The sequence below is a fragment of the Ictalurus punctatus genome, chromosome 23, assembly GCF_001660625.3.
Source record: "Ictalurus punctatus breed USDA103 chromosome 23, Coco_2.0, whole genome shotgun sequence".
In the NCBI taxonomy this organism is placed as follows: domain Eukaryota; kingdom Metazoa; phylum Chordata; class Actinopteri; order Siluriformes; family Ictaluridae; genus Ictalurus; species Ictalurus punctatus.
The window spans coordinates 13,563,341-13,573,368 of NC_030438.2; the positions used below are offsets into that span (position 1 = coordinate 13,563,341).

At 40.0% G+C, this 10,028-nt stretch overlaps 1 protein-coding gene across 5 annotated transcripts in view; it reads left to right on the top strand.

Annotated features, from left to right (window-relative positions):
* The first annotated feature begins 6,877 nt into the window (after positions 1-6,877).
* The window catches only part of nr4a3 (nuclear receptor subfamily 4, group A, member 3), a 32,420-nt gene continuing 29,269 nt past the window's right edge, over positions 6,878-10,028 (top strand). For all 5 annotated transcript variants that reach the window (XM_017453774.3, XM_017453776.3, XM_047150185.2 and 2 more), the window contains exon 1: positions 6,878-7,328. The gene's annotated coding sequence lies outside the window, so the exon portion shown is untranslated. The remainder of the gene's footprint in view (positions 7,329-10,028) is intronic.

The window sequence follows — 10,028 nt, forward strand, 5'->3', positions numbered from 1 at the left end:
GTAAAACAACACTAAACTAAACAAAGTCAGTATTTGCTGTGACAAGCCTCAGGTACACTTCATATAGTTTTCTGAGAACATTGGTTTTTCTAAGCATCTTTTCTGAAAATGTGAAACAGTTCTTCTGGAGACTTTAATTGTCACACTTGCTTCTATTTTTTTTGCAGGCAATCCCTGACCTCCAGTATTTTTTTTTTTGTCTGAAACGTGGTCTATTAATTATATTTTTCTCTCTGTACTGACATAGAAAAAAACAAAATGTGATTTAAGTTTTGAAAAAAATTTTTTTACCCAATAATGCAGAAGTCATAAAATAAAATTCTAAGACAAAGTTTGTATTAACAAATTACTGTATGACTAAGACTTTTGCATAGTACTGTAGTTCTGATTATTATTTAGTAATAAAAGGAGCCTAACTGACTGGTCACTTGAATTGAATGGGTTTAAAATTACACTAAAACACCAATGTGTTTCTTGACTTAAAAATAATCTTTCGAATCTCCATTTCAACACTGTAACCACTAACAAAAATGCAATACCAGAAAAACTCTGATGATGCCAAAAAATTCAAATGTGCTTTTCCATATTCGGCTTACGCCCCTAATGTTTGCATTGTAAGATTATAAACCTGAAATTATTCTGAGCTGCAATCATAATGAGGTCTGTCATTTTTTACACTATAAAAATAGACAAGAAAAATACACAAGAAATACGCTGGTAAAAGTCAAGCAAATAATAAAAGCTAGTTAAAAAATAAAGTATAAATATGAATTAAAGTAGAAATTATGAATTATGCATTAGAAACCTGACATTAATCTGAGCTGCAATCATAAAGAAGAATCCTTATTCTGTTTTTGAATGGAGGAACAGGCATGCTGTCTGGGTGGGAAGGATGGCATACTCTCCCTCCACTGTCCTGTCAATCACAGTGATGCTAGCCAATTGTGGTCATCTATGAGGTCATGTATGCTGAAGAGGGCAGATAGTGCTTTCCTCTGAGTGTTTTACACTTCCCTGTGATGCGGCATGAGCAGGAGTTCGAAAAGACTGGTTTCAAGTGTCTAGGAGGAAGCACGTGTTAATCTGTACTCTTACTGGTTGGTAGATGTCTTTTTATAGAGGAGAGCTAGTTTGTTGTTGGGAATTGACAGATAACCAAATTGAAAAAGCAAAGAAAGAACAGATTGCTTGTCCTGGAATATTGATGCCTTCACATTTATGCAATGCTGCTTTCTACATGTATTACTTCAGACTTTATAGATCTGCAAATGTATGAACACTCATTAAATATGGTGAGACAACCATCCTCATTTCCCCCCCCTTTTGGACATTCCACTAATCCATTTATTTATTTCCTCTGTGAACTTTTCTTGGAACAAAGCTGGGGCCACATTACCAGGGGTCACAAATGAATCTGTTGAACATTGTGCCTCAATGTTTCCTCTTTATCTGATAGGGGGCTATATATATATATATATCTCCATCCATCCATCTTCTATACTTTTCAGGGTCACACTTAATCCTTTTCAGGGTCACGGGGAGACCTGGAGCCTATCCCATGGAGCATTGGGCTCAAGGCGGGGTACACCCTGCACAGGGTGCCAATCCATATATATATATATATATATATATATATATATATATATATATATATATATATATATAAATCATATTTTATCAGCTTCCATTCCAGCTGTGCTGAGATGGAAAGGAAGGCTTTGTATGTTGCATATTGTTGTCAAACACCACCCATTGTGTGGTATTATCATATATTTATGTGCATATAATGTGTGCCAATGTGAGTCATGAGTGCCAGAGAAATTCATAAAGGTCTTGCATACTTTACCTGTGAACACCTGCTGAGTAATCAGTAATACTACAGTAAACATCTTAATACACTTACGGAAGTAAAGCCTGCTGCCTACAGAGTTCACAAACAGATGCCTTCGACCACCTCTGCATTTACCTTTATCCTCAAAGAAACGGACTGCATTGTAAATATGGCTGTGAAACAATATGCCTTTTACTTCTAAAAACAGGTATTTATGCCTCCAGACAAATCTGTCTGATAGACAATAAGTGGCAGATTGCTGACACGCCATTTCATCCAGTCCAGTGTGTATTCCCATCTAACGCCCGCTCTTCCCGAAACTCTGGTGATCAGTGAAGTGATATATATATTAAAGATGAATCAGACGATGCTCTTTGTCTAGTAGGCTTTATGATTGACACGCATTCATGTTGCAACATAACATGCATCACAGGTATTGAGATATTAAGTCATTCCTGAAGAGGGTTTTCCAGTGATGAGTCAGCATGTTAAATGTCATTCTGCCATTCAGACACTCATCTACAATGCTCAGATATTCAGGTCTGCCACTGTCAGGAAATGTAGGAGTTGAAGTGCAGTTTATTTGGCATATCTACTAAGCTGTGATTCCCATCATTCTGTTACGATTCTGTTACAAATGTTGCTTGGGGGAGAAAGAAAAAGCAGGTTGTAAATCTAACACCATTAGTAAACCTAAATCACTTTCACTAAGCAAAGCCTCATTGTCAACATCATCCATCCATCTTCTATACCGCTTCCCCTACTGGGTCGTGGAGAACCTGGAGCCTATCCCAGGGAGCATCGGGCACAAGTTGGGGTACACCCTAGATGGGGTGTCAATACATCACAGGCACACACACATTCACACACGCATTCATACATTACGGACACTTGGGACATGCCGATCAACCTACGATGCATGTCTTTAGACTGGGGGAGGAAACCAGAGTACCCAGAGGAAACCCCCACAGCACGGGAAGAACATGCAAAGTCCGCACACACAGGTCCACGGTGGGAATCGAACCCCCGACCCTGGAGGTGAGAAGCAAATGTGCTACTTGATTTAGCAAAAGATTATAATAGAGTTTGTACTTTCTTCTGACTGCCAGAGCAGCAATCCATACGGTTATGCTCATAAATTTACATACCCCTTGCAGAATCTACAAGACACAATAATAACTGAATTTACACAAATTACCCAGTTAAAAAGTTTACATATGCGTTTACATATCCTTTTAGTCAATACTTTGTGCTATCTCCCTTTCCCAAGATAACAGTTCTGAGTCTTCTCCTATAATGCCTGATGAGGTTGGAGAATACATGGCAAGGGATCAGAGACCATTCCTCCACACACAATCTCTACAGATCCTTCAAATTTTGAGGTTCACACTGGTGTACTCTCCTCTTCAGTTCACCCCACAGGTTTTCTATGGGTTTCAAATCAGGGGACTGGGATGGCCATGGCAGAACCTTGAGTTTGTGGTCAGTAAACCATTTTTGTGTTGATTTTGATGTATGTTTTGGATCATTGTCCAGCAGGAACATCCAACCATGGCCCATTTTAAGCTTTCTGGCAGAGGCAGTCAGGTTTTCATTTAATATCTGTTCATATTTGATAGGGTCCAAGATGCCATGTATCCTAACAAAATGTCCAGGTGCTCTAGCAGAAAAAACAGCCCCAAAACATTAAAGAGCCACCATCATATGTAACTGGGGTATTGAGGTAGTTTTCCATATGGCTACCTCTCTGTGTGCGTCAAAACCACCTCTGGTGTTTATTGCCAAAAAGCTTTATTTTGGTTTCATCTGACCATAGAACCCGATCCCATCTGAAGTTCCAGTAGTGTCTGGCAAACTGAAGACGCTCGAGTTTGTTTTTGGATGAGAGTAGAGGCTTTTCTTTGAAACCCTTCCAAACAACTTGTGGTGATGCAGGTGACGTCGGATTGCAGTTTTGGAGACTTTCTGACCACAAGACACAACTAACTTCTACAGTTCTCCAGCTGGGATCTTTAGAGATCCATCCTCTTAACAGTGTGTTGAGAAAATACAGGCACATGCTCTCTTACAGGTTGATTCATAATATTTCCTTGTTATTTTTTAAATAAAAAATATTTTCTTATAGCCACTTCCCATTTTGTGAAACTCAACAACCTTTTGCTACACATAACAGCTATATTCCTTGGTCCATTGTTATGAATGACTAAGGGAAATTGGCCTGTGTTACTTCATATTTATACCCCTGTGAACCAGGAGGTCATGGTTGAACAATTTCATGTTCCTCGGGTTACTGTTTGTGAGGGGGTTTGCATGTTCTCTCCCAGGATTCCTCTAAGTTCTCCGGTTTCCTTCCACGCTAAACTGCCCCAAAGTGTAAATAGCTATGTTTCCATCCACGTTTTCATGCAAACGTTGGGCTATCGCATAAAAAAACTGTGGGTGGAAACACCAGATGTGAATAAAATCTCCAAAATGAGCATTAAAAAAATGTATGCGCTCAATAGAGGCAAATAATATATATATATATTTTTATAAGACATGTGCATAACCTATGATGGAAACACATTTACCAAATAAACTACTCAATGTGCATCAAAAAAGTCATGTGACTTTGCCTCAACAAATCATTTGAGTGGATAATTGGCTCAGAAAAGTAGAAATGGAGGGTTGGGGGGGGGGGGGGGGGGGGGGACGGACGGACAACAGGACAGATACCGAATGTGTTAATGTGTGTTCACATTGTCCTGCACGTGATACATGAACATGTTCAGTATGAAACCAAACCAATCCAAAATATTAATTTCACAGACGAAGTATTAAGTGTACAAGTGCAGTCAAACTCTGCAAGACAGGAAGAGCTCACTTTTGCTGATGATTTCATATTCTTGTAAATAAAATGTGCTCGTGGCAATAGTGGCTTACATCACACCTGCGACCCACATGACCTCAGTCTGCTTGTTGTGTGAAGAAGAAGAAGTAGTAGTTTAGGATGACAGAGGTCATGGAAAGGGGAATCCCCCGGCTCGTGCTCAGTGACCCAGTTTACAACAGCTAATGAAAGTGAGATTGCTTCTGCGCATGCGCCAGACCGAGCTCTGACGTTTCCTCTCAGCCTCACTACTCGGTCCGGAAGAGCAAGTCCTCTGACCAGAGGACTTACATATACTGTTTGTAGATTTTATTTAGGCTTTATGGTAAAGTACATCCGTCGTCATGATAGTGTACGTGTCTCGTTTCCAATTCCGAGGGACCTGTACAGATTTTAAGCGTCGAACGGTTACCGGAATTTAACTTTCCTGTCAACAGCTCGTGCAAACCGTGACCTGATACACGAAATTACTTTACTTTTAGAGCAGTTTCGTCAAAACGTTCATCGTTTCCCTCTTTATATTTACTGCTATAAACATGTTTAGGCTTTAGTCACAGAAACTGCTAGGCTGCTCTAAACTATGTAAAGACTTATCACGGAGTGTAACTGTGCTGTTTTCCCCTTAGCGTTCATTTTATTTTCATGAATAATGGCGTTTTGTTTTGTTTGGTTTTTTGGTGTGTTTTTTTTATTTTATTTGTATTTTTTTAACAGTTACACCAGCAGTTTGTCACTTCAGTCAGCTCATTTCTAAAGCCAGGAAGTAAAGTAATTAGTTTACATGGAACGAAAGAACACATTAATCTGTAAAAACCCGTAAAGCGTGTGTTACCAAACTGCGCTCATGGAGCCGAAGAAACCCATGAGCTAGCTACAATCTCCCGTTACAATACGGCGGTGTCATGAGGTTGTTCCCTGGCAAGTAGAAACGGGGACACGCTTCCGCTAAAAATACCTGTCTACGACTATATTTGGATTGGCTGGAACACAATCAAATTTCTAAAATAAACGGACCCGCCCCGGTACAATGAATGAAGGATCAGCTATCTCACACTGCCGGGCCGCCCGCTGCTATATTTAGCAACGGCGCTTGCGTCAATCACGCGCCTCAGTGCGTCAGCCCTGTCCCCGCCTCCAGGAGATGGTCATTGGCCAGAATTAGAACGCGGCCAAGAAATTGCGCGTGCTGTGATTGGCTAGCGCTGGCTTAGCGTGAGTTGGTTAACGCTGGCCGGATTTTAATGTTTCACTTAGTGAGAGCGCCGCTGCGCTTTTTCACAATCAAATGCTGACTGATTAAACGTCTTAATAACTGAACGTGGAAAGACGTATTTGTGCAATAAATAAATAAATAAATAAATAAAACCACACGCCAATTACAAAACAAACGGGCCCAAGAAATATATAAATAAAGTGTTTGTGATGTTAGTCTTGAATTGAAATGCATTGCTTGAGCATTAAAATGTATCATATACTGCATTAGATGTGATATTTTGTCATTAGTGTGTTTAAGTTGATTTACTAGCTGTTTTCCTAATGTATTATTTATTATGTTTAATATGGTTACAGCTGAGCCTTTGTGATTGAATTTTTTTTTTTTTTTTTTTTAAACCTAAAAAATTATATTATTGTTTAGTTTCCAATAGACTGGTGTGTTTGAATAGACATGTGTTTCCATGTATGTCATCTTGCTGGATACCAATTATGCTTTTCACCTTCACTCCCTTCACCATTGATGAATTGAATCATAAATCATCATAAATCATAAAATGAATTTCAAACAGGCTATGTAACTCCAAAAGTTTTCCAAGTTTCCCAATATTCTCTACATCAGCAGCCTTTGTAACAACTAAGCAAGAGGCCGTCTCCTTTAGAAGACCCAAATACAAGGAGAATGGGTTGTATTGGAAAGGTTAGCTGATTGAAATTTGAAGAAGTCGTTCATCTAATGAAGGCAGAGACACATGCACTCATGACAGAGACACATGTTGTGTGTGTTAGTTTTCAAAACATACCCTCCCGAGCTGTTTCAAACAATATCGGTCGTAGAGTCAGAAGATCAACATACTTCTCCCTCCCCTCTCTCTCCCTCTCTCTCTCTCTCTCTCTCTCTCTCTCTCTCTCTGGCAAGAAGCATGTGTATACTGTATAGCAGCGAGCTGACCGGGGGTGCGCTACAGTGCAGGGCTCGACGTCACCTCTCCCATGGCGTCACATTGACGTAGCGCATTCCAGGCTGCCTATGTAGAAGGCAGATTCGCATAAATGTGCTATTAGGCGTTCTTTCTCAGCGCGCGACACATAAACAAAGGCACATTGCAACTTCATCCCGGCGCGTCTCTTTCTTTTCCGTAGCCACTTCATGCCGAGCCGGTTACAGAGGAGCTGAGCGGAGCACGGAGTACTTTTTTTATATTATCCCACTCTTATTTTAAAAGAGAAATAAAAAGACAAATATATTACATCTTTTTTTTTTTAAATGAAACCTGATCACCTTTGTGCGACTCTAAGATCTACTTCTTCATTCATCTGAATTTTGAACATTTTTGCAAAATTCTATTGGATATGCACAGGGAATTATTAGGGGTCTAAAAACATATGTAAAGACGGAACCGTCACAGCAAACAAGTAAGTGAATATATTTTAAATGATTTTTTCTTTTTGGGAAATTTCTCACAGCGCTTTGGACGCCTTGTTAGCTTGTTAAAAGTAGTCTAATTTCAGATCCTTCTTGTTATTTTTTTGCTTTTTTAAATGACGCTGTTAAGAACTTTTTTAAAGAATAAAAAGTTTGCGGTAATGTGCGGGAACCTGTTGAGCGCACTTAGGGGATGGAAAAAAAACAGTCGTAGGCTATCTCAGGCAGTGTCTCGGCTCCAGACGGATGGATGGCTCTGAATCCCCGATTTAATTTGCGAAAGGTCGTCATATTATCAACGGTTGTCATGGAAATGGGATGCCGCTTCTACACCCCTGTGTAGCCTACACCGCGGAAAGCTCGCGCGATCGCACTCTCACACCGGGAACTAGGCGCGTGCACTCCGGCTCCAGCCTCCAACACTTTTAACCAATTGCTTGGGGTTGCTTGCTTTCTTGCTTGCTTTCTGATCGCGCTTACACATCTCAGTGTGCCTTTTTTGTTGTTGTTGATATATTTCTCCTTTTATTTTCTTTCCTTTTTTAATTTTTTTTTAAATCACATTTCCTCTGTCCGGTCCAATGCTGGAGACTGAAGAGAGCTGGCGCGCGAACCCTCGGCGCGCGCACTGTAGATAAAGTAGCAAGAAATGTCGACTCTAAATGTTGACTCTGTTTATCATCTGTTTTTATTTTGAACAGGACATACATCGCATACACTGCATTAGTCTCTTGACTGACTTTTGCCACTCCGTGGTGTGTCGCGTGGATGATTTTTTTTTATTATTTTTTTCTCTAGTGTCATATTGCACACTTGATACTATAATGAAAGTGCGTGGTCAGAATAGAATAATAGAAAACGATGGAAAATGTCGTGCAAACTTTCATGCATATTTCATCAATCGCTATCTTTCGTTAACAGAAAACTATTGCATTTGACAAGCGATAATCACGCCCCCTCTTTATGAACACACACACACACACACACACATACACACACACACACACACACACACACACACACACACACACACACACTGAAAAATGAAGGAACTTTAAGTGCAATTACTGTTATGTTTTAGAAACTATTTGCATTCCTGTTTCTCAAACCCTTTGTAACAAGGTTTCTGGAGGATCTAGATTTGTTAAGGGGTATTCCAGCGTCTTCTTTTTTTGTGGGGGGAGTATAGGATTCCTACCATCTCAATGACATCCAGTGATCACCAAGTATAAAGTTATTCAGCAATGCAACATTACTCTACGTTAATCTATACCCGGTGAATGGAGGCCAGAGTTGCTTGGTGAGATGTGCACAGAAGTGTCTTGTCTTTTCTTTTTTTGCTTCTAGCTTGTCTCCTCTTTCACTGTCGAGTCCCGTTCCCTCAGCTAATTTACTGTACTTGTGTTATTTTTTTTTTCATTCCTTTGTCAGCTCTCTGTCCTTTTTCACGTCTGTTTGCTGGAAGCCTCTCTCCAGCGCGCTTATTGAACGAGGAGACGAGCGCGTGCTTAAGGGCTCTCATGCGGTTCTCTAGGTTACCGGGGGCGCGAGCGAACCAGGGGCTTTACACACACACACACACACACACACACACACACACACACACACACACACATGATTGCAACCTGCTAGTATCTAAGCATCCTATGCGCGTGCGTTCTGCAAACAAGAGAGTCACACATGCTAGAATTACACTATCCCCCAAAAAGGTACTCCTGGTGTGCTCAATTTTCAATAATTATCCAACACTCTCCGAAAAAAAGGTAGGTACCTTTCCTTCTCGCTGGGGTGGTTCCATTCCGTCAAGTGTACACCTTTTGTACCTTTAGTCTGTATCTTGTACCTAAAGGTGAAAGCTTTACTTTTGAAAAAAAAAAAATCCAATTAAATCATATGTAAATGTAAATGTATACAAACATTTCCAGCTGAACGATGCACAACGCTACAAAGGTACAACAGATAATGATACTATCTCAGCACCAAGAAAGTACACTATAACACCCTCACAGTGTTTGTTTTTATTCTACCTTCATTTACACAACCCTAGAAAGCTCTTCAGCTTGTCCTGTTATAGGGAACCTCTAAAGGTTCTATATGTAGAAGTGTTTCTCTAATAGTCACACGAACCCATTTATGAAGCCAGGACTTATGAAACCTTAACTGTCTAAAGAACCACTTTTTGCCTAGTAGTGTAGTTCATGGATTCACAGTAATCCTTCATGTAAGACTTTTAAGGGTTAAGATGGACGTTGTATCTTGGTGCTAAATTCAGACCCTTTACTGGTTCTAAGGATCTGATCATAACTAAAATTTTCCAGTAGAAAGTAGAAATGATTCATCAAAACCAATATTGTATTGAGTCATTGTTATTATTTTTGTTTCTCTTGGTGTAGGTGTGGATTTATTGATATAGAAGCAGAACAAGATCAGGGATCAAATATTGTCGAAAATATACTCATAAATATTTCATCATGAGTATAATGTGTGTGAAGTTGTGATGAAGATGTTGGTAAGAGGAGACAGGTTCGTGTTTGTGTGTTGTGTGCGTCAGGGAGGGGGCGCTAGTCTCTTTCACATTGCACCGCAGACTTTCCTCCTGTGAACTCCGGACAATAAACACAGCACTGTGTTCAGGTGAACGACTTGTATTTTACCGACTTACAGGTAGTCGTTTTGTAGCATAGAACAAA